This window comes from Pteronotus mesoamericanus, unplaced genomic scaffold, assembly GCF_021234165.1.
Source record: "Pteronotus mesoamericanus isolate MK-2021 breed Mesoamerican mustached bat unplaced genomic scaffold, CSHL_Meso_final contig_317, whole genome shotgun sequence".
Classification (NCBI taxonomy): domain Eukaryota; kingdom Metazoa; phylum Chordata; class Mammalia; order Chiroptera; family Mormoopidae; genus Pteronotus; species Pteronotus mesoamericanus.
Genome location: NW_026555133.1, coordinates 2,396,728 through 2,422,039, shown reverse-complemented (window position 1 = coordinate 2,422,039; position 25,312 = coordinate 2,396,728). Strand labels below are relative to the sequence as shown.

Here is a 25,312-nt window from a genome sequence, read left to right as displayed (position 1 = left end):
CCTGCTTGTTATCCCACCACGATGTGCCCAAGCCACTGCAGGTGAGGCTCCTGTCACCAGCCGGTGCTTGCGATCCCGGACTTCCCAGGCACGCCTCCCCCAGGTCCCCGCCATCCGCCCCCTCTGCCACCAACCTCCCAGAAATTCTGTAGTTTTACAAATCAAATAGGCCCAGCTACAGGCGCGGTCACCCACGGAAGTCCCAGAGGCATCCGTCCTGGGCTGCGTGGGGTACTGGGACACGGCAGAGACCCTCCACGGTGACACAGTCAGCCGTCACTTTAATCGCCCATAGATTCTTGGAAACTACAGCTTTAAGAAAAACAACATACGAGAAATCACTTTTACCATAAGCCGATTGATATAAACAAGAGTTAAGTTCCTACAGCATATTTCAAAAACATTGCCAAACTTCTAAATGAGGACCCAAAATACTTCTAATGTTAAACATTGAAATAAATGTGAACCATACATACATTTAAGGAGATTAAGAAAAACAAGGTTATTATTTTCCAACCTGCTTATTCTAGTTCAGGGTCCCAGGTGCCCAGGACCTCTCCTGGCAGCTCAGGGCACAAGGCAGGACTAGCGCTGGACAGGACTCCCTTCCAGCACAGGGTGCGTGCCCCCCGCCCGTGCTCACTCAGACTGGGACGCTGCAGACACACCCATTCGCTCGCGGCTCACGTCTCTAGGATGTGGTAGGGAACCAGAGCATCCAGAGGAAATCCCTGCAGACCCGGGGAGAAGGTGCACACTCCACACAGTGGCCCCAGCCAAGAATTTTTTCCTCATCAACATTATAACCAAACGACATTGATTGAAATGATGTTATTCAAGGACCTACGGTACTGGCTGAAAACAAACCGGTGCAAGGACAGATCAGCTCAGTATGTGAGCACTGTTTGGTTTTATCTATCAGACCGGCTCTGTGATGGGACGGCAGTAGTGAGCGTGTACCAAGTGTGGAGCCTGCGCCAGGCTCCGCCACCCCAGCCATCCTGGCGGCGGCCCTGGAGGCTGAGGCTGGTCTATTGCCTCCTTCAAGAAGGTGCATAAATTGTCCCTGTGGCAAAATAAGCTGGACCGCCACTAACGCTGGAGGCTATAGGGGTGCGAGCAGGGTCTGTCACTGCTCAGTGACTGAGGGAGGAATTCGAGCATCCAGCATGGAGTTTTACTCGAGGGACTCTGGGGTCCCCCTCAGCCTGGACGTCTGTGAATATATGACTGGAAGGGCCACACGCAAGGAGGGAGGAAAGACGCAGAGTGGATCATGAGCTCTTCTCCTGAAGAGGAGAGTCTCGGTACAGCAGACCACCTCCATGGGTATTTGGTTTGGAAAAGAAGGTCCTCTGTGTGAGGCCTGGAAGCTCTGGGCACAGACAGATGTGGCTGATGGGCTCTGTGTGAACTGTCCAGGAAAGTGTGGGAGGAGACTGGAGGTTGAAGCCAGAGGGAAGGAGAGCAGACAATGGAGCCCAAGACAAGAGTACCAGTGGAGGTGACATATCCCACCATAACCCGGGGACTTCTGTGCATAAGTATTTTCTGTTTTTACTGCTCTGCTGTAAGAAAGAAACTTCTTCATTGCCTGAGCCTTGAGGAAGTTGTGTGTCAGACACAGACTTACCCCTCAGGCACTCTGACAGAGTGAAGAAACTGGGGAGATGCCCAGCAAGGTGATGTGATCCCCAGAGAGACAATTCGTGGGAGACAAGGGACAGAAGATTCAGGAATGCCATGGGGGGATCAAGAGCTCAGCAGAGGCAGGGGCTGAGAATCTGTACCCAGGAATCCTTAAGGCATTGGGAGAGACGCTGGGGTTCCCGCTGCCCAGGGGGTGAACTTGTAGTCTCAAGATGGCAGCCCAGGCTGCAGACCAGCCCCACCCTCGAATCCATAGAAATGATGCAGATGTTATAAAAAGACTTGCTGTGTACGTGGGGGGGCGGGGGGGAAGCGTTCACTGTGCTTTCTGCTTCATTTCATTGTGAACCTAAAACTGCTCTAAAAAGTAAATTCTGGTTAAAAAGTTAAACATAAGAATAAATAAAGGAGAAACACAAACACATATATACATCTTTACACTTGAATACTAAGGAGGGATCTGTTAGGGACCTTGGAATAAGGGGCCCTTCTACAAGAAGGAGATGGGATCTTCATCTCCAAGGTGAAGAGGGACCAGGGGCTGTGGTGCCCAGGAGCACACAAGAAAAACAACACGAGAGGGAGGGGGACGTGGAGAGCCGTCTCGAGTCACTGCAGTGGGTGTGGGCGGGGACATGGGGTGCAGGGAGCCGCACCCGGGTAGTCTCCCATGCCTTATCTAGAAGACCAGCCACTGCGGTACCCTGCCTGTGGGCATGGCCCTTCCAGACATCCTCAGTATTCACTAAAAGCAGTGAACTTGCCGCCCACCCTGATGTGGGCTGCACAGCCGTCTGAGAGGAACAGTCGTCTGAGAGGAAATCTCAGCTCCAAAGATGAAGGCACAGCCGAGATTTGCTATGCGCAAGAAGGGATTTGAACCACTTTCACCGAACACTTGAAGGACAAAGTCATCTTGGGCAGGCTGAGGATTTAGGAACTTGTAGGAAACAGTTATGTCTTTTTTCCTTTGTCAGTCTCAACAGACAGACGGTCTGGGGTGAGAAAGGGTGGAATAGGAGAAAAGCTATGAAATCAGCGTCAGACAGCGGCAAGTCTAGACACCTCATGGAATCTCTTCTCTCCTCGGGCAGAGCTCCCTAAGTGAATCTCTTTCATTTTTAGAAAACTCTTGGCATAACGTTAGCATCTTCGGGAACCCTCAAACGTGAAATGAAATCCTGGTGGTGAGCGGACCACAGTGGGGGAGGTAATGGATTGCATTTTCTGGATATCAGTTTCTATTAGTTGCAAGCAGAGACCTATATTGGAAATGGAGTTTGTCCATGAGGAGAGAACATGCCACGCAGTTAACTTGAAGCGCTGCTACAGACAGGGGCTTACAGACAATGACCAGTCACCACTGGGGTGAGATAGCTGATTCATGCCCTGAGGTCAACTTCACTGGCCAACAAGTGAGAAAGAAAGTGAACGCCTCTCTGCACTTTGCCCTCTTGCTCATTAGCACTTAATGGCTTCTAGCTTGCAAGCTGTGGCAATATTGGCAAGGACCCTTGCTTGAACCCAAATGTCCTCCAACCTCAATATATTACATGCTTACATATCAACGCACAACGATGTTTCTAGTGGTGATAGATGCTTAAGCATTACTGACTTTATGCCAGCTTTTTAAACATTAAGTGTTTTCTCAGTCAAGAATTACTACAAATATTGCTGCTAACATGTGGCAATCTATAACGCTTTTTGACAATACAAAGGAGTTCTGTTTCCCAAAAGATGGTATTCAGTGCTCTCCCCGGAGAGGCCCCCCGTGCCAAAGAGCAGTTTGGTTCATAAGAAACATGAGGAATGGAGCCTGGGCCATTAGACAAGGTTGGCTCTGAACAACTAGGTAAGGGTGGCTGCAGTGGGGACTGTGGCTGAGAAGAAGAGGTGAGGCAGGTATTGGGCCTGGGTGAGCAAGAGACGTTACGGGTGTGTAGGAACAGCCCGTGTGTCAGTGGGCAGAAGCGGGTGTGAATGAGAGTGAGCATGAAGGAGTACGAATGGGCTGGAGCGGGCAAGGGCAGTGATGCCCGCTTCATAGTCGATCTCGTCCCCCCAGCTTCCAGTCCCGTTTTAATTAGACAGGACTAGTCTATTGACTAAGGACTAGGCCATGGGCAGAAGCGACTGGTGCCCCTTCTGAGCTAAAGCCACAGGAGCCAGGATGTAATCCTCTGGCTGTCTCCCGTGGCTCTGCAGTGACCAGCAACATTCCAGATGGCAGAACTCCATCACTTTGGGTCCCTGAGTGACCACGTGAGTGTGACCCGCCCCTGCTAACCAAGGTTGGACGCGCAGCACCAAAGAGAAATTAATCTTAGTTACATGAAACTGCTGAGATTGCAGACTTCACTTTTCGGCAGAGGCCCTGACCTGCCCGGCCCGAGGCAGCGGCCTGGGGAGGATGGCTGTCTGGGTGGTGAGCGCCAGCGGCGATGGTGATAAATGAATGTGGCAGCTCCTCAGGAATTCCTTCCACTCCTCCGGCAGATTTTTTTAAGAGGCAGGTACTGGGGATTGATTAGTGAACACATGATCAAAATGCTGGTCTCAAGGGACTTACATTCTAGGAGGAGACAAACAATAAACAAAATGAATTAAATAAATAGTATATTGGAAGATGGTAAGTATTGCTTTAAAAAAAAAAGTATCTTGCCTGTAACCCTGGCTAACAACAGTTGTGTATTAGACCCTAAGAGAAGGGGAGCTTTTAAAGGGACACCAACACCCAAGTCCGCTTCAAGGTCATGGCCTCTGTCCTGTCCTGGGAGAACCTCCCTCCCTGTGTGAAACCCCAAGGGAAGAAATGAAGGCACCTTCAGGGACCATCAGTGAATTTCATGCCTCTGGCTTTTGAGAGTAAACCAGGAGGACAATGGGGCCAGACGGAACGGGAGCCAAGCGGGGGAAGGAAGCTTGATGTCCAGCGGGTCTACCAGACGCTTGCCTAGAACCTGGGACCCAAAGGTGAAGGATGCGAACGTGCTGGCTTGAAACTGTGCTGTTTTTTCCCTCCTTACTTTCTGGGTTTGGATCCCCAGGAACTGGTGGGGAGTGAACCTGTTGATTCTTCCCTATTCCACAGCCTAAAGGCAGTGACTGGAGCTCACCATTCCCAGATTCGCATTTATTTGCTCATAGATAAAGATCTCCCAGTTTGGTAACTGGGAGCAGCGCTGCCCTGCCCCCGCATCCCTCTAGAGCCTTAAGCAGTAACTGAAAGTATTGTTGAGGTGGGCTTGGGGGGCGGGGTGGGGGGCGGGAGCAGGAGGGGGTTTTGAGGTTGACATTTGAAACCACTGTGGCCTGCAGCGCCAGACAGACTGTCTCAGAACCCCGGGAGGGAGATGTAGCACATACGGTCACTAGATTGTGTGGAAATTAAGCACAGTTCATTAAAACACAATATTTAGGTGTAATAATTCTGTGGGAACAGCTTTGAATAATTGAGGATGCATTTAATTTACTATATTGCTTTGTTGTGAATAATAAGAGTGAGACAATAGCCATTTTTAAAGTTGAGTAAATATTGATTAATAAATTTTCGGCATGAAGTGCCTTGCTACCAGGCACATACATGGCTTAATTACGTATTTGTAATTATGTATTCACATATTTGGTGACTAAGTCCACTTTAAACTCTCTCATGCTCCACCTAACTTTATACTCATCATGTGCACCAGTTTCTATTCAACCACCACAGATTCTGCTCCCTACCTTCTTTGGTTATGGTTTTGTTGTTACTATCTAATTCTATTGCATTCTGCATATGAAAATAGATTGTTTGAATTGGCCTGTATGACAATGGCTTGTTTCTGCCTTTTAGAATTTATCACGATTTCCTTGGTGGCCCAATTAGGGTTGATTTTTAATATAGAACATAATATAAGTAATATAAGTGAAAAGAATACTATGTTCTCTGTTAGGCACAACACAAACAAAATTCAACTTGTAATTTTCTATTTGAATTCCCTATTTTCTTACCTCCTTTTTATTTATCTACTATGTCAATTTATGAGTGAAGCGGGAGGCTTTGTCAATTTTTTTCTCACTTTTCTCTTTTAGCTTTATACATAATTGTGACTTTGTGCATTTCTCTTTGTATTTCTATCTGGATTTGCTTTAATATTTCAAATCTATACTGTTGGAACAAAATGGTTCATAATGTTGATCACTCCTTGATGGATTATTATTTCTTTTGCCTATAAACAGTGCCTCAATTTGCCCTTTATAATACTTTTCACATTAAATTTCATTCAGCATGATATTAATATCACTATTCCAGATTTATTTGCTAATATTTGTTGATATTTTTCATCTTTATTTTCAATATCCTTTTGTCATTTTAAGAATTTCTTATGTAAATAACACGTATCTGGATTTGAGTTGTTCACTCAAACTGAGAGTCCCTGTCCTTTAATAAGTCAGCTTAATACCTTGTTATGATTGTCTGGAGTTTTTTGCCAAATAATTTTGTGTTCTCCATGCTTTCTTGTTCTTGTTTTTCCTTTTCTGGCTTAGGTCAAATTGATTACAACTGTTTTGTTTCATTTTTCTTCCAAGTTTGGAATTTACATATTTTCTTTATTCTCCCCCTGGCCATTCTTAGCTTTTCATCATATCTACTCAAACTCACATTTTAAAAATAATAACACCAATAACAAAGAGGGTGAGAGGAAAGTTTCAGAGGTGATGGATATGTTTTTGGTCTTGATGGTGGTGATGGTTTTATGGGTGTACACTTATCTCTTAACTCATGAAGTTGTATACATTAAATAGGTACAGCTTCTTATATGTCAATAATACGTCAATAAAATGGGTTTTTTAACTTACATTTTTTTCTAATGCTATTCATTAGCATTATGTAAAAGAAGAAAATGTAGAGTGAAAAATCCTTGACATGGCTTTGGCAATGATTTATTGGGAAAGGCATCAAAAACTCAAACAGGAAAAGCTAAAATAAACAAGTGGGACTATATCAAACTAAATGTTTCTGCACAACCAATATATTTTAAGAACTCACACAACTCAGTAGCAAGAAAGCAAAAAACCCAATTTTAAAATGGGCTAAGGAGCTCAAGAGACAATTTTTTCCAAAGACATACAGATGGCCATTGATAGGAAAAGATGCTCAATGCCACTCATCATCAGGGAGATGCAAAATCAAAACTGTGATGAGAGAGCCCCTCGTGCCTCTTAGAATGGTGGTTTTCAAAAAGACAAGGTAACAAGTGTGGAAAAGAGAAACCTTGTGCACTACTGGTGGGAATGTAAATTGGTGCAGACACTATGGAAAACAGTATAAAGGTTCTTTAAAAAATTTAAAATAAAACTACCATCTAATTCAGCAATGCTACTCCTGGGTATACACCCAAAGGAAATGAAAGCAGTGTATTGAAGAGATACTGCACTCCCATGTTTCCTACAGAGTTATTTATAATAGCCAGGTACAGAAACAGTCTAAATGTTTTTCAATGGATGAACGGATGAAGGAAATAAAATATGTATAATATATAACATATAATGGAATATTATTCAGCCCTAAGAAAGAAATCCTGACTTGTGCAAACTGCAGTGATGGACCTGGAGGGCATTATGCTCAGTAAAATAAGCCAAAGACAAATGCTATTTTGGCATCACTACTATGCGGAATCAAAAACAAAAAAAATTAAAAGCTGATTTTCACCGAAACAGAGAATAGAATTGTGGCTGCCAAGGACTAGAGGGAGTGAAAATGGGAGATGTAGGTCAAAGAATAAAAATGTTTAGTTATAAAAAGAATAGTTCAACCCTAGCTGGGTAGCTCAAGTGGTTAGAGAATCGTCCTGATACACCACGGTTGCAGGTTCAGTCCCTGGTCAGGGCACATACAAGAATCTATCAATGAATGCATAAATAAGTGAAACAACAAATAGGTATTTCTCTCTCTCTCTTTCTTTCCAAAAAATTCGATAAAAAAATAAGTTCAGAATATCTAATGTACATAATAATGACCACAGTTAATAGTACTGTACTGTGTACCAGCAAGTTGCTGGAAGTAGACCTTAAGCATTCTCACCACACACAAAAATAGAATTAACTGTGCGAGGTGTGAATTATCTTGACCTTGGTAATCATTTCACAATATATACGTATGTCAATTCATCACTCTGTACACTTTAAATATATTCAGTTATATTTGTCAATTACTTCTCAATAAAGTTGGAAAAGAAAGGAGCATTTTAGCTCTTTTTAAATGTACTAGTGTTCATTAAGTATATTCACACTGCCGTGCTATCATTACCACCACCCAGTCTCTAGAACTCTTTTGATCATCCTGAACAGAAACCCTGTCTCTATTAAACAAGAACTCTCCATTTCCTCACCCCCAGCCTTTGACAATCACCATTCTACTTTCTGCCTCTATGAATCTGACTACTCTAGGTATTTCATGTAAGTGGAACAATATAGTATTTATTTACCCTTTTGTGACTGGCTAATATCATTTCTCTTAATACCTTCAAGATCCCTTCATGTTGTAGCATGCATCCAAATTTTCTTATTGTTTAAGGCTGAATAACATTAAGACCTGATCATATGCACATACCATGTCTTGTTTAGCTACTTTTCTGTTGATGGACCTTTTGGTTATAGGAAATAATGCTGCTGTGAACATGAGTGTATTACATTGATTCTTGTGGTTGCAACATCTTCCCACATCTTTCCAAGGATAATAATTAAATGTGTTCAGAGTCCTGCTCTGCTTGCTTTTTTAAACTATTTTCAGAGGTAAGTTCCCGTATCAAGTTTGGTGCTCCTTTAAGGTGCTGGCTTCCCTCAAATGTTATAGGTCTTGGTTATGTGGCCGGCCACCTTTGTTTTTAAAATTCCCTGTGTGCCAGGCTGGAGAAGGCCAGCAGCTGACAACGGACTGCACATAGGAAGGGGCTGGATGTGCTCGCAGGCAAACACATCGCCCCCCTCCTAATTACGGCAGAGGGGGGAGGTGCGCTGAGGCCAGCCAACCTTCCAGGCATACGTCCGCCCCTCCACCCCCCTCCTCTCTGACCCAAACCGCCACTGCTCCCTCTTGAAACACTAACATTGTTACCTGACAAAAAGACTGCATCTCCCAGCCCTCACCCCATCAGGGGCTTCAGGGCCTGTTGTCATCCTGGCGTCTCAGTCCCTAGGCTTGCCACATCCTCCGACCTTCTCCTATTGTCTGCTGGCTTCCTCTTCTACAGGTTTTCTTTTCCCCCCTGAAGTTTCCCTGTTGAGTCTAAGGGACTTCTCATACTTACTGTCCATCAACAGCATCTCGTCTTCCTGACTGGCATATTCCTGTCAGTTCCAGAAGCTGGGGCCGATGTGGAGGAAGGCTGCCGCATGCACATTGTCAACTACCATGAATCTGGTTACTTTTCAAAGTTTCATGTTCTCAAATTGCCACCTCACATCGGCAGAGCCTGCTCTTTGGGGGCGGCAGGGGAATCATAAGCAGAGAACAGACAGTACTGTGGCAGTCATTCAGTTGTCTCCGTTAAACAAACAGAAACTTCTTGGTGGCCAAATATTTTGACAAAAGCTTTGCAGTTTCTTCTTTTACTCTCCCTAGGGAACAGCTTCTCTTACGCACAGAGAGTCTGTTGATAGTGGTTGGTTCAAAATGTGAATATTCCTTTGAGTAATTTGGATTTATGTTAACCCATCCTCCGAAGAGGCAAGCAGACAGTGGTTTTGCTATTCCTGTGCAAGGAGAAGAAGAAGTTATTCTTCCTTCAGCAGCTTGTATGAGAACTCCAGGGTCCAGAACACACACCTTTTGGCGACAATGCCTGGGTGATCTCAGCTGGGATGGAAACAGAGACTCGGAGACTCGGGAGGTGAGGGCTGAGGATAGTGTAGGGGAGAAAAAAACTTGCTCTACTCACTGAGATTATTTGGGGGCCCTGCAAATTAAATGAACATGAGATAGATTAGCAAGAGAAAAGAGTTTATTTACACACGCAATGTTCATATATGTAAGAGGGCTTAATGATGAGTAACACAAAAGGGTGGCTAGAATTTGGGGCTTATATACCTAACAGTGGGAGAAGGGAAGGGAGGGAAAACTCCTTTGAGAAGTTCAATAGGTTTCTTCAGGAAGACAAATGGGTTTTTTTAGGAGAACAAATGAGAGGTAAGAGAGTTCGTGATAAAGCTTGTCATACAGGTCTTCTTCAGCACTGTAAAACTGCCCCAAAGAACGGATTTATGTCAACCTCATTTCCCAGAAGCTGTGGCTTTCCTTCAGGCAAGGCAAGCTCCAAGAAAGCTTTTTCTCTGCCCTGGTTGAATCTCAAATGTCTTCAGTTTAAAATATCTTCCTAACAACCTTGGGGTTTGGAGTGGAACCCCACAGTAGACTCATACAAGCTTGAGATTCTGGAGAGGGAACAGTTGATCCTGAAAAAGAAAGGAAGGGAGAGGAAAAGAGTGAGGAGGAGAGAGGAACAGCAAAATGGTAGATGGCTCCTCAAATCTTGAGTAAGTACATTGCCCCCGTGCGTTGTCTGTTACAAGCAGCCTTTTGTAGAAACCACTGCAGACGCTGGCCTTTGCAGCCAAGATGGCAGCAGGCTGTGCTCTCAGGAGACGAGAGGAAAAGACAGGGGCATTAGGCCATCAGGGATTGTCCAGAGCTAAGGGGAAAAAAAAAAAAAAAAAGCTACAGGTTTTCACAGGCTGTGAACTGGGAGGTAGAACCAAGTTGATCTAAATGTCCAGGACACAGGGAAGCCCCAGTCGACAAGCAATATGCTATGCCAGTCCAGAGCTCTTCAGGGGTGTGGATTCAGAGCTGCGTGCCCAGCCATGAGGAGCAGAGTCCCCTCCTTTCTCTGCCCCAATCTCCCTATGGAGTTATCCCCACAAGGGCAACAGTCTTGATTCCAAATAGCCACTCACATTAATCTTTAAATTAGTGTATTTCAGCATATAAACCATATGTCCCAGACTTCTTCTACTCTTACTTCTTCTATTCCTACTCAGGATAAAAATCCTTTGTCAGGTTTTTTCCAACATCTCTTTAGAGACATTATTGGCATATGATAAAATGCACATGTTTAAAGTGTACTGTATGACCTATGTATGTATATCCATGAAACCATCACCACAATCAAGATGAGGACCACATCCATCTCCCCCAAAGTTTCTGTGTACCCCTTGGTAAGCCCTTCTCTCTGGTCCCTCCCCATACAACTACTGATCTGCTTTATGTCATTACGGCTAGCTTGAATGTTTAAATAATTTTATATGAATAGGTTGGCTATTTACTCTTTTCTCACTCAACGAGAGATTCATCCATGTTGTTGCGTGTATCAAGTTTGGTTTTTTTTCTATTGCTGAGTAGTATTCCATTGTATGGATGTACCACATTTGTTTATCCATTCACCTATTGAAGGACATTTTGGGTTGTTTCCAGGTTTTTGCTATTACGAATAAAATTTCTAGGAACATGTACGTACAAGTCTCTGCATGGGCGTATTCTTTCATTTCTCGAGTAAAAACCTAGGAATGAAATGGCTAGATAATATGTTTAATATTTTAAGAAACTACTAAACTATTTTCCAGTGTAGTTGTAGCATTTTACATTCCTACCAGCAGTCTATGAGAGTTCTAGTTCCTCCATATCTTTACCAATACTTGGTATATTGAGCCTTTTTTTATTTTAACTATTCTAATAGATTTGTAGTGATAGCTCCTTGTGGTTTTAATTTGTGTTCCCTAGTGACTAATCATCTTTTGCATCTTTTCATAGGTTTATCCACCATCAGTATAAATTCTTTAGTGAACTACTGTTCAAATATTTTATCCACTTTGGTTTGCTTATTTTCTTATTATTGAGTTTTTAAAGTTCTTCATATGTATAAATGGTTTATATAATTTGCAAATTACTTCTCTCACACTGTGGATTTTCTTATTCTTTTAATCTTGTCTTTTGGAGACCAAACATTTTTAATTTTGATAAAGTCAATTAAAGAAATTTTTCTTGTATGAATTGTGCTTTTGATGACCTATCTAAGAAATCTTGGCCTAACTTAAAGTCATAATGATTTTTCAATGTTTCCTTTGAGGAGTTTTATAGTTTTAGGTCTATGTCTACTTTAAATTAGTTTTTGTGAATGGTGCAAGGTAAGAATCAAAATTTTTTTTGCTTAAGAATATACTATTTTTTCAGCATAATTGGTTGAAAAGACTGTCCTTTCTCTGCTAAATTATCTTTACACCTTTTTTTTTTTTGTCAAAATATCAGTTGTCTGTGGATGTGTGGGTCTATGTATTTATTCTGATGCCAATATAATACTACAGCTTTATAATGTCTTACAAACAGGTAGAATTATACCTGAATATTTTTTCTTTTTCAAAGCTGTCGTGCTAGTCTGTATTTTTTGCATTTCCATATACATTTTTGAATCAGCTTGTCAATTTTCTACCAAAAGAGCCTATTGAGATTTTAGTTGAGGTTAGGCTGAACCTCTAGGTAAACCTGAGAGCTGAAGTCTTAACAATACTGAGTCTATTAACCCATGCACATAACATAACTTTCCGCTGAGTTTAGCTTTCTTTAAAATCTCTCAGCATTTATATTTTTAGTGTATAGGACTTTACATTATTTTCCAGACTTATTCCTAAGTACTTCCTATTTCTTGATCCATTGTAAATGATATTTAAATTCCCAATTGTCTGTTGCTACTATATAGAAATACAATTGATTTTTGTATATTGAAGGACATCCTGCCACCTTGCTAAATTCATTTCTTTGTTTTAGTAACTTTCTTATAGATTTCATCAAATTTCATGCCTAGACAATGGTGTTGTCTACAAATTAGGACAGTTTTAATTTTTCCTTTACAATCTGGATTAATTTTCTTGCTTTGTTTTTTATTTTTCACAGCTTTATTGAGGTATAATTGATACATATATATACATACACACACATATATATCTACACATATATAATGTATATAACTTGATGTGTTTGGACATACGCACACATTCATGAAACCATCACCACAGTCAAGGTTAAAGACACATGCACCGTCTCTAAACACTTCCCTTATTCCTTTTTCTCTTTCTCTTTTTCTTTTTTTCCTTTTTATCTCTCCTCGTGTTTGTGTGTGTGTGTGATAAAAACAATTAACATGAGATCTGCTCTCTTAAAATTTTAAGTGCACAATACAGTATTTTTCCCCAGAGGCACAGTGTTGTATAGGTGATCTCTAGAATTTATTTATTTTGCATTAAGCTTTATACAATTGAACTATAGCTCCCATTTCCCCTTCCCCAGCCCCTGGTAGCCACCATTCTATTCTCTGTTTCAGTGAGCTTGACTATTTTAGCCCTGTTGCAATGCCTAGAACCTTTAGTACAATGTCGGGCAGAAGTGGTAAGAGAGGCTCTTGTTCAGAATTCTAGGGGGAAGGCATTCAGTCTTACACTATTAAATGTGATATCAGCTGTAGTTTTTGTAGCTGTCTTTTATCAGGTTGAGGGTGTTTTCTTCTATTTAAAATTTGCTGATTGTTTTCACTAGGTATTCATATTGGATTTCATTAAACGCTTCTTCTGCATCTATTGATATCACTTAATTGTTTTATTTTTTTAATTTGTAGTAGGCATTATCAGATTTTCCTAAATAATAATAGCATTAGCTAACAATAGTTGAATGCTTATTATGATTCAGATTCTTTGTACACGCTTCCCACTTATCATTTCATAAATTCACACAACAACCCAACTATGTAGGCCCTGTTATCTTCATTCCACTTACAAGGGGAGTGAGATGCAGAGGAAGTAAGTAACACACCATAGGCGATGGCACAGAACTGGTCCAGAGCCCATGCCCCCTGAGCCACCACTCTGGCTACATACGGCGGCTGGTTGGAGAAAGACCAGAGTCAGGCAACATTCTGGGAAGAAGGGATAAGGCCCGAACCAAGGGAGTGAGTAGGGGTGGAGAAAGAGAGATACCTGTAGAAAGACAGGGCTCAGTCACCAAGTTGTTATTTGTAGGAATGAGACAGAAGGGGAGTTGAAAAGGAAGGCTCTCGGGTGGCGCTCTTCACTGAGATGGGAAGCGTAAAAGCCCAGGCGGGAGAAGGTGACGATTTTGTGCAAGCACGCTGGGTCTGCATTCCCGCGCTGCCTTTGCATTCCCGGGGGGCCTGTGGAAGAAAGTATCCAGGAGATGAACGCGTAGGTCTGAAGTTCAGAGAAATAGCCCAGGTAGGATTAGAGTAAAATCAATGGCCAGACGTTACTATTCGATAGATTACACCTCTCGGCAAGAGGCAAACAAGATGATTGGCTCTGTCTAAGGCTCCAGCTAGACACAGGGACATAGAACCCGGGTTAGGGCTTGAGTCTCAGGACAACTGTAATCCTAACCATATTCTTTATGCCCAACCATAGAACCTTCTAAGAACAAATGACAATGTGTCCTTTGTGACAGCCCATCACGCTTTGAGGATCTATACCACATCACGTAGCAGGCCTCCGAGTGAGATGAAAAGAGTCAGATTTCAGAGTCAGACAGACCTGAGCTTGAATCAACCGTTTACCAGTTACTAACCCTTAGATAGGTCATTTCATTTCTCCCCCGCTCCATTTCCTTAAAGAAACTGCAGGCAATAGTGCCTACCTCACAGAGTGCATGTAAGGGTTAAGTAAACAAATGTTTGGAAAGCACCAAGCAGATGCACAGTAGATACTCAAACAATGATAGATTAGCCATCTGTCTTCCAATCCCAGCAGCTTCCTCCTTCAGAGCGCATTGGGTGTCACTTCAGTCTTGGAATAGCTGCCACGTAGACCTTCATCAGCTCTGTCATTTTGCTGCTGGGAAGCAGGAAGCCTGCAGACCACATGCCAGAAAAAGAAAAAAAAGAAAACTCAGCCCTAGAGAAGTAGCATGTTAAATGGGAAATGCTTTAATCAGTTCTGAGTTCCAGTACAGGCTCTGACATTTGCTAGCTACCTAATCTCAAGCAAATCATCCATTCAACCAGCCTGAGCATTAGTTTCCCCAACTGTACATGAGGGTAATAACCTTACCTCATAGGACTGGTCTGGGACTTAGTGAGATCCCAGATTCAAAGCAGCCACCCCCAGGGTCTGGCACACAGCATGTGCTCAAGAAACATGAGTTCCTACCACCTGCAGCTTTCTTTCTCTTTGTCCACAGAAACAAAGTTAGGAGTCACTTTCCCTTATCTGGAAGTCCAAAGCTCCATCCATCTGCTTCTAATGGGATTCTCACATTCTGCCTCCTGCGACCTTCACTTCCGAGAAAATTCTGCCTTACTTCTAGCCAGGGAGCTGCCTGGAAGACAGAGCCTATGTCTGACCCACTTCTCTTCCCCAGACCGGCCAGTTCACACTAGGTACATAGCAAATGTTCCCCGAATAAAGGGATGAATGAAGAGCCGAATGAATGACATTGCAGTTATATCAGAAGCCATTAGTGAGAGAAAATTAATTTGCAGATGGAATTATTACATTGTGTACCCAATCTTGCAAAACAATGAGGCACAGCTTGTAGGAGTTTCAAACACTTTTTCAGAAATTTAATTGCCAGTTAATTTTCCTGCAAAACACAATCACCTCTATGGGCTCAGGGAAACAAAACACAGCTCTGGAAACCTCATTAGGCTCTGCCTGGAGCTGCAGTGACTTTTTCTGAGTTGGAAACCTGAGGATATAAGTGGCCCTCATGATCCTGAGCAGGTGCATTTCCCTGGGGTCTCCCACACCTCACATCCCACTGAGGGGGCAGGGCTCCCGCCTGTGGCTACAGAAGTGGCAGTGACCTCGGGTGAGCCACCCCCCATCGTTCTCTCGCTGTGTTCTCTTGTGATCAGAGCTCAGTCTGTGATGAGAGTGGAGGCTCAGTCTGTGAGCATGATCAGAACAGTCTGGGGCAAGATTGAGGCACAACCTCCATCCATCCTCACAGCTGTGGTCACGTATCTATACAGCTATGGCTGCAGGTAGAGGTGGATGAATGGCACAGACATGCCACAAACACCTGAAGTGTCTGCTTCCCAACTCCGTCAGGAATTGCTGAATTGAATTCAATAAATGCTGTACTGTTTCCTCAGAGTCCCAGGACGAGGTGGGACATGGGTAGGTGACAGAGGAATGGGAAGTTGTCATCAGCCCTGATGAGGAAGGGCTCAGAGTTCAGGTGTACCAGGCAGAGTTCAATCTTGTCCTGCCCATTTAAGACACTTCTGGGCCAAGGAGCTGGGTTTGGCCAGAAGCACCTTCTGCTGCGTGGTAACCCACACAGCAATCACAGAGCCAGCCTGGAGACACGTGCCCATGGGCCGGATTCCGTCAGCTCCAGTAGCTGTCACCTGCTTGGGTAACACAGCTAAGTGGGTCAGCATTTGCTGGCCACTGCGCTGATTAATAGTGTGTGCGGTGGCTATCTCACGGTGCGCGGGCACCGAGGCTCTGGCCTGGGAAACGCTGCTGCGCCAGCAATGAGCTCACTCCATGAGCAGCAGTGAGGCTTTGGGAGGGTTCATTCACAGTCACTACCTTTTCTGGGAGCTCATGAATTCTTTGTGTCAGTATGTCCCCTGCTAGGTCTCCCCTCTCTGCTTCCTCCAGTGTCCCACCTGAAGGACACCATTGAAATGAGGAATGAAATATAATGAAGCTACATATAAAATTAATCAAGTATGACACAAGAATTGATGTGAAATGCAACCTCGCTGGCATATTACTTACCTCCTTGGAGTGGAGTCTTTGTTTACTGTTGCAGAACTTGTGAAGGACTCGGGCAAGGAGCAACACCAGGGCTTATTTTTCAGAATGAGGACTGGAGAGACAGAAAACAATTACGGAGGAGGGTGGAACCAATATTTAAGTGCTCTCAGATTCTTGGAGGTTGATTTTGCTTGTTTTGATCTAGTTATAAGAAGTACTCAAAGATGGTTTCAGAGAACTTGATTGCTATGTATCAGAGTAGAAGTAATTCATTTATTTGTCCATTTATTTATTCATTTGATACCATATACTGAGTATCTGTGCCTGACCCTGTGCTAGACACAGGAGCAAGCCAACAAAAATAACAGCAGTTGTTGCAATAAGAGTAGGTGGTGTTGTTAGCTAACATTTACTGAAGATTTGCCATGGGCTGGACCTTGGGCTGAGCACCATGTAAACATTACCTATTTCATTTCACAGAACCTAGGAAGTAGCAACTATTAGTGTCCTCATTTCAAGTTGAGGAAACTGAGCATGAAGCAATTAAAGAACTTGCTCAGAGTTAAGCACGTATTAAGTAGTTAAGTTCATGGCACAAGCAAGATCATTCACATCTTCCCTTCCCAGCGTTTGAATGGTAAACATCAGTTGGGATTCACATCCCCCAGGCAGTGTCTAGATGAGACATCCCTGCTCTTATGTCTCTGGCACTGGGCTGGTTTTTTGTTTTTTGGTTGTTGTTTTTTTTATGCCAATCCTTCAATACCCCTTACCTTGTGCCATAAATTCTCTGTTGTTCAAGTTACCCAGAATTGCCTTCTGTTGCTTGCAATCAGAGTCATAACTGGTCCAAGCAGTGAGCTCCCCATCAGAGGAGCGGAGGGGGTATGAATGTGGTAGGCTATGAGGGAGGGATCCATGTGTGAAACGGTGCAACAGGTTGTGTTTTCCAAAGATGGCTGCCAGGATGTCTGCTGTCCCACATTCTCTTCTTGAACCTCACCACTTCCCCATTGAGTGGTGGGGTCAATGTCCCCTCCCCTTGAACCTGGGCAGACCACTGTGAGTGCTTTGGTCAACAGAGCATGACAGATACATTAGGTGGCTTCCAAGACTAGATCACGAAGTGCCATGCACTCTGCCTTGTTCTGCTGGGACACGCACTCTAGGAACACAATCACCATGCTATGTGCCATCCCAAACCAGCCTTTGTAGAGAAAAAACATGAGGAAGCCACGTTGAGGTGCTGTGGCCCACAGCCCAGATGACAGCCAGCATCAGCCTGGGATATGAGTGAAGACATCTCCAGACGATTCCAGCTCCAGCCAGCGAATGGCAACCCCACCACCACCAGCCTTCACATCCGCTCTGTTGAGGTCCCAGGCATTCTGGAGCAGAGACACTCCATCCCCGATGGGTCCTGTCCAAATTCCTAACACACAGAATCTGTAAGCATAATGAAGTGCTTGCATTGCAGCACTCAGTTTTGCAGCAATAGCAACTGGAACTGATGGGTGTTTGCAAGAGAGGACTTTTAGAGCCATGTCTGACCCAGAAACTCTTAGCTCAGTCACTTCCCACAGGAACTGCTCCCCACACCCATGCATGTACTGAGACAGGGCTACGTAGGGCTGGCGACCTTTCCACCCTGGGAGAGCAGAGCTTCAGAGCCTATACTCTGAGTGACACCCCAAGCCCAGGATCTGAAAACCTAAATCCACATGTTCAGCAGAAAACCCATTTGCTACGAAGACGTTTCAGGTGTTGACTGGAAAAGAAGCACTTCTGGGCAAGTATCCTATTTGGGAACTGGAAGAACAAGAGGGAATCATCAATCCCTCAGAAGGGTGCGTCCTATTTGCTATGCAGGGAAGGACCATTTGTGTCTAAGGAACATCAAACAAACCAGCCGAGCCTCCTTTATGGGCCAGGGAGAGATGGAGCGGGGGAAATAAACAGGGTATGCAAAAATGATAGCATCAGGAAGTTATCGAGAGAGAAACAAAATGTCCTGAGCCAGCTGAGAATTTCATTAAAGTAAGTCTTTGTTAAAGGTAATGCTCTGTTCTTGTCACCGCTGCAATCAGGCCATCTCTTTCCTGAAAATGGAATGGTATTCACGCTGGGGACAAGGACAATGGAGACTCTCTCTATCTCCATCGTGCACGCGCACATGCACGCACATGCCTGTCCCCATCCCCAGCTCTCTGTCGCCGTGCCCTTGTCCTTGTGGTGTGGCTAAGAGGACAGCCTCCTGAGTTAGGATGCCTGGCTCATGTCTGGTGTGGCCTTGAAAATTGCTCTCCCTCTCTAGGCCTCAATTTTCCCACCTTAAAAAAAGAAAAAAAAATGGATTATAATAGTATATATCTGGTAGGGTCGTTATGGGGTTTAATGGAAAATTGGCTTAGTCCTTGACACAAAGAGAATTTCTGTCTTAATTTTCATTTATTATATAGTATTAATTGTTTATATTATACATTATTATTACATTTATTATTATTTATTATCATTGGTACTAAGCTCTTTTCTGGGCGTGTGCAGGTACCTTGGCTGATGGGGCTTTGCAAGTCTGTGTATACATACATTTCTGAATCTGCATGACACTATCTTTACCTCCTTATCCACCCCATGGACACCAAACAATTCCTCCTCTGCCATGTGATCCTTCACTCTTCCCTGGATCAAGAGTCAGAAACCACCGAAGTGCCATGGAAGAGGCAAGAAAAATCTGAGCCCAGCTGATATATGGTAGGCTCGGTAATTAACATCGACTTCTGTAATTAACAACCTCAAAATCTCTGATTTACAAAACACACTTTTGTCTCTCATTGGTGCCGTAGCCTGCAGCAGGCAAGGAAACTGTCCTTGGGGGCTCTCTTCCCAGTGGGCACGCAGGAATCCCGCTCTTTCCATGTTATAAAACGACCGCCCTGGGAGGCTGGACGGTCCTGTGGGATGTGTTTAATCCAGTCATGGGAAGGCTTACATCTCTTGGGCCCATACTCCATTTATCAGAACTCAGTGTATTAACACGTAACACTAATTTTGCCACGAAGAATACATTCTGACTTCAAGAAAAAATGTTACTGCCTGTCTGTAAAAACTGATAGCGGGCTTAGGAGCGCTCAGAGGCGGTGTATTTCCCACGCTGTTATTCCTGGGGTTAGGGTGGCACTAAATACCGGCTGTCAATTCATTCCCTTCTCTCCATCCCACCCGAGTCCGGACCATGATCGCCTCTTCCCAGGACTTCTGCGTGTCTGTCCCCACACTCATCTTCTTTTCTCCAGACTGCGCAGCGCAGCCAGGTTGGCTGCTCTGAAATGAACAGCTTTGACAACACATGAAGCCAGTTGGTGAGTGAGCACCTAGAAATAGACTCAAAACCGCTGAGCTTCCACAGCCCTGCCCACCTAACTCCCCAGCCTCCCCTCTTCTCTTTGAACTCTGGGCTCCGATTTGACCTTCCAATGGTTCCTCAAATTCACCAAGTTACTCTCATCTCTGAGCGTCATGTCCTGCTCATGTCCACCTGAAGCAAACCTACGCCACCTCTGGCTCTTCCAGCGGCATAGTCCTACCTGCCATTCAAGTCCCCACTTGAAATTTACGCCTCACCCCCACAGTGGATTAGGCCTCCTCCTCCTCACTCCCTTAGCGCCCTTTCTCAAACCTCTTCGGTCTTCATTGTTGTTATCGGAATGTCCTCTAAACTCCAGGCTCCAAGAGGGTAGAGCTTCTACCTGTAGTCCATTCACTGCTGCTTCCCCGGCAGCAGCCACAGTGCCCGTATGTAGTGAATACTCAAGAAACAGTTGCTGAGTTAATGAATCATTCTATCAGAGCATTGAATCATATTCTCTTAGACCCATTTGTTCATTTCCTCAGCTTCTCCCTAATTGATAGAAACTCCTCAAAGTCTCCTATGCATTTCTAGTTCCCAAACCAGGACTTTGCATGCAAGAGAGAACAATGAGGGAATGACTCATGTTGACAAAAAAAAAATCATAATTAACTTATTTTCATCTTCACCTGTCAGCTTTGACAACAAATGAAACCAGTTGGTGTGTGAACCAGAAATTTGGCAGAGGTGATGCTGGGAGCCAGATTCAGTGGGAGTTGAGTGGTGGGATCCATTTCAGATCTTGAAATCGTCTAAGGTGTCCCTGGGGAGCCCTTGTGTCATTTAAACAGACCCTAGGGAGAGTCAGAAATTTCCTTCTGAGATTCAGCCCTCTGCTGTAGTTAGTTAGTCATCACTTCCAGTGATTGGCTTTCCTCCTCAGGACAATGTTATCTGAGGCCTGAGCCAGCGCAGGCTGCCCAGGCGCCAGCAGCAGATCCAAGTCCCAGCATCTTTCTCCAGCTCCAGGGAGAGAGGCTGGGTGAGGTGGAGGCCAAAAGCAAGGTTTCTTCAGATCACGGAGGGAAGAGAGGTTGTGATTTCACAGCACATTTTTAAGCTCGAAGGGAAAGAAAGTCAGACAAAGCAATGCTTTGGCAACAGATGGTGAGCGAGATCAGTTGGGAGAATCTCATTTGGGGTTGAAAGGAAAAACTGCAGAGACGCCTCCGTCGAGGGTAAGACGACTCCCGCCTGCCTGGGATGTCTTTATTTTCTTAGCCTAAAAAGCTTCATCCAAGGGAAGATCAAATACAAAGAGCCGTCTCACCCTGTTCATCTGAGCCAGCACGAGCATATCTCAGGAAGCACCAGAATGAAAGCCAAACAGAGCCTTAGCCCAGTCACCACTCGGCAGCAGCTGCAGGGAGCAGGGGATGCGAATACAGACACCGCTGGTCTCCACAGCGGCCACGGTGGACCTGCCTGGGAGTCATGACACTGGCAGGGGACAGCCAGCCTCCTCCTAGAGGGCCTCGCGGGGGGCTGGGAGGACTGTCAGGCAGATAAGAATCCACATCACAAATGCCACAAAGAGACAGCCACCGACAACCTCTGCCTGGGGAAGGGTTTCCCAAACCTCAGCCGCACCCTTGTCCCCAAGACATAGTGACATTAGGTGCCTCCAGGTGTCATACAGTGAGTTGGGCAAAATGTCACTTGTGTGGTCTTCATGAGAAGACATCAGACAAACCCAAACTGAGAAGCATCCTACAAAAGAACTGGCCGGTAGCTTTCAAAAGGGTCAAGGGCGTGAGCGATAAAGATGGAGGAACTGTCACAGATTGGAGGAGGTTGAATGGGTAGGACGACTGAATGCCGCGTGGGCTCCCGGACCAGAAAAATGATATTAGTGGGGAAAATGGCAGAATATGAATATAATCTGTAGGGTTAGTCAATAATATTGAGTCAGCATCTATTTTCTGGTTTCAATAATGGTGCTAGGATTATGTTAGATGTCAGCCTTAGCGGGAAAGCTGGGTAAAGGGTGTATGTTAATACTCCATACTCTCTTCACAACCCTTCTGTAAGTCTAAAGTTATTTCCAAAAAAGTAGAAGAATCTGACCACAATCTTCAAGTTTTTAACTGATTTTTTTTTCCTGCTAGTATCTCATGGTTGTGTGAAAATTAAGGGAGACACTATTGTAGAGCACTCAGAATGGGGCTTGGTACAAAAGAGGGTGGTCTGTGATGTTTTGGTTATTTTTTAAATTCTGAGGCTGATACAACTGATGGGACCCGCAGCGGGTCAACGCTTGCCAGGTGGTTCCTGCTCGGGAGGGGCGTGGGGAGGGGTGGTGCTCCTTCGGATTGCAAAGTTCCTTTTGCACAGGGAGCTTTGAGATACTGTTTTAAGAATTTGGGTTTTGTTTTATGATTTTTTTTATTATTCTTAAACTGTATAAGTTACATATACCCTTATATGTACATTTTATAACTTTTCAAAATCATGAGATAAATTTTTATTTTCAAAGGAAATGTGCTATCTTTACCCAAAAGGAAAGACCAAGGTCCTTAGCCACAAAAAAAGAGTTAACTGGCCTTGGCTGGATGGCACAGTTGGCTGGAGCCTCATCCCATACACCAAAAGGGTTGCAGGGTCGATTCCGGTTGGGGCTGGTACCTACCTTATTTTGCCACGTATAATGCGCACCCACATCTTTGTGGGCAGAAAGGATGGATCTGCCACATGGGAGCTTATTTCTTCAGACACCTAAAATTGTGGCAGATAAAGGTTACTCTTTGACCGCCAATTCTAAGATTGTGGTGGTAACTGCAGGAGTTCACCAGCAACTCCTTTGCATATTATACACAGGATTATTATACCCATGGTATGTAATCATTGTACCCATGTATAATACACATCCTTATTTTTCCCTTAAAAATTTGGGCAAAAAAAGTGTGCATTATACAGGGTAAAATACATAGGTTTCAGGTTCAATCCATGATCAGGACACATACGGGAGGCATCCAATTGATGTTTCTCCCTCACATTTCTCTCTCTCTCTCTCTCTCTCTCTCTCTCTCTCTCTCTCTCTCTCTCTCTCTCCCTCCAATAAAAACACATCTTCAGGTGAGGATTTAAAAAAAAATACTGTTCACTGGTAAAAATGAATACAATGACAGCTGGGTACTGCCGCCCACCAAAGGCTCTGAGCTCCAGACCTCTTTCCTCTTTGTTAAGGAAGAAATTAGCAACTGCTAGAGAAGTGTTGAAATATATCAGCATCCAACTGGGACTTCCTCCTTGATGTAGTGAGAGGAGTGAAAGATTTGAAAAGTGAATAATTGTTTCACTATGTGATTCAGTGCTAGTTAGTGTCTTGTCTACGCACCTTCGAACATCATTTCTGGCACCACCTAAAATCTCATACCACTCTGGGGAAACACAGCTTTTTTGGAAGCCTCCTGAGGGGGTCTGAATGTGACGGGGCTGCAGGATGGAAGTCACAGGCTGCTGCTGGAGTGAAGAGTGTCCTCAGGGCTGTCCCTGGGGTGGGGAACTAGCCATTGGCATGTACTGATGGTGGGAATATAAACTGGTTCAACTTCTTTGAACATACCCTTTGAACTAGTAATTTCTCCTCTTAGGTATTGGTCCTACAAATATAATTATGAGTCATTACCGTATTTTTTTAGTAATAGGAAATGACAGAAACAACCTAAATGTCCATCAGTAAGAAATATACTACCCAATAAAAGATTATGCAGCCATTAAAAAGAATGAGAAACATGTACATATACGAACATAAAAAAGTTTCCAACGTATATTATTTTTTATTAGACGTATTATGTGAAGAAAGCAAGCTTCATAATAGCATACCTAGTATACTCCTATTTGAGTTTGTGATGCAGTGATGAAGGCACAGAGATGACATTGTCTTCTTGGCAGGATTCTTACTATGATCTAGAGCGCCCTCTCGTTCCTGTGCACCACGGCTACTCTTAAGGAAAAACTGTCTGCACCGGTTGCAGAAGAAGAGGCAGCAGTCCCAAAGAAGATCAGTGCCCTGGGCGCCGGACAAGTTGGTATGGCATGTGCCAACAGCATTCTGGGAAAGTCTCTGGCTGATGAGCTTGCTCCCATGGATGTTTTGGAAGATAAACTCAAAGGAGAAAAGATGGATCTGCCGCATGGGAGCTTATTTCTTCAGACACCTAAAATTGTGGCAGATAAAGATTACTCTGTGACCGCCAATTCTAAGGTTGTGGTGGTAACTGCAGGAGTTCACCAGCAAGAGGAAGCGGGTCGTCTCAACCTGGTGCAGACGAACGTTAATATCTTCAAATTCATTATTCTTCAAGTCATCAAGTACAGCCCTGGGTGCATCATAATTGTGGTTTCTGACCCAGTGGATGTTGTCACGTGTATTACCTGGAAACTAAGTGGGTTAAATTACCCAAGCACCGCGTGTTTGGAAGGGGATGTAATATCTGCATTCTGCTAGATTTCACTGTCTTATGACTGAAAAGCTTGACATTCATCACAGCAGCTGCCACAGATGGATTTGGGGAGGATAGGGTGACTCGAGTGTAGCTGCGTGGAGTGGAGTGATTGTGACAGGTTCTTCTCTCCAGGAACTGAATTCAGAAATGGGAATGGATAATGACAGTGAAAATTGGAAAGAAGTGCATAAGATGATAGTTGAAAGTGCTTACGAAGTTATCAAACTAGACGGATATACCAAGTGGGCTACTGGATTGAGTGTGGCTGATCTTGTTGAATCAACATTGAAAAATTTATCCAGGATTCGTCTAGTGTTGATGGTGGTGAAGGGGATGCATGGCGTTGAGAATTAAATCTTCCTGAGTCTTCCACATATCCTGAATCCTCAGGGAGTAAGTAGGGTCATTAACCAGAAACTGAAGGATGATGAGGTTGTACAACTGAAGAAAAGCACAGACACACTGTAGGATATCCAGAAGGACCTCAAAGACCTGTGACTTCAGCCTTCTAGGCTGTAGAAATTTAAAAACCACAATGTGATTAACCATGAGCCTTTAGTTCCCATCCACTCATGTGAATTACAGTTTGCTTTATCCTCCTAAATATGTGAATCTGGGCTCACAGAATCAGAACTCATGTTTAGTTTAATGCTTGCAATAGGACTCCTTGAACAAATAAAATGAACTATTGTAGTGTGGGAAAAAAGGGGAGGTATACATCATATCAGTCAGTTATTGCTGTGTAACAAATAACCCCCAAACTCAGTGACATACAAAAATAAGCATTTATTATCAGACTCAAAGGCAGGTAGCCAGTTGAGGCAGCTCTCCTTCCCCAGACTACAGAGAGGCCAGAGCAGCTCTGATCCACATGTCTCTCATTCCTCTAAGACCAGCCATCTACCCGGGGCTGCTCCTCGCATGGTCAGAGCAGAAGCACAAGAGCAGGCCGTCACCAGGTCATCATATTTTAAATCTTTGCGCATGTCACACCTACTAACATCCCATTAGCCTGAGCAAATCATGGCGAAGCCCAACATCCACAGGGCCAGGAAGTGTGCTC

General features: G+C 44.0%; 1 pseudogene; it reads left to right on the top strand.

The window, feature by feature from the left end:
* Positions 1-24,747, top strand: part of LOC129072260 (L-lactate dehydrogenase B chain-like) — a 34,028-nt pseudogene extending 9,281 nt beyond the window's left edge.
* The last annotated feature ends 565 nt before the right edge of the window (positions 24,748-25,312 follow it).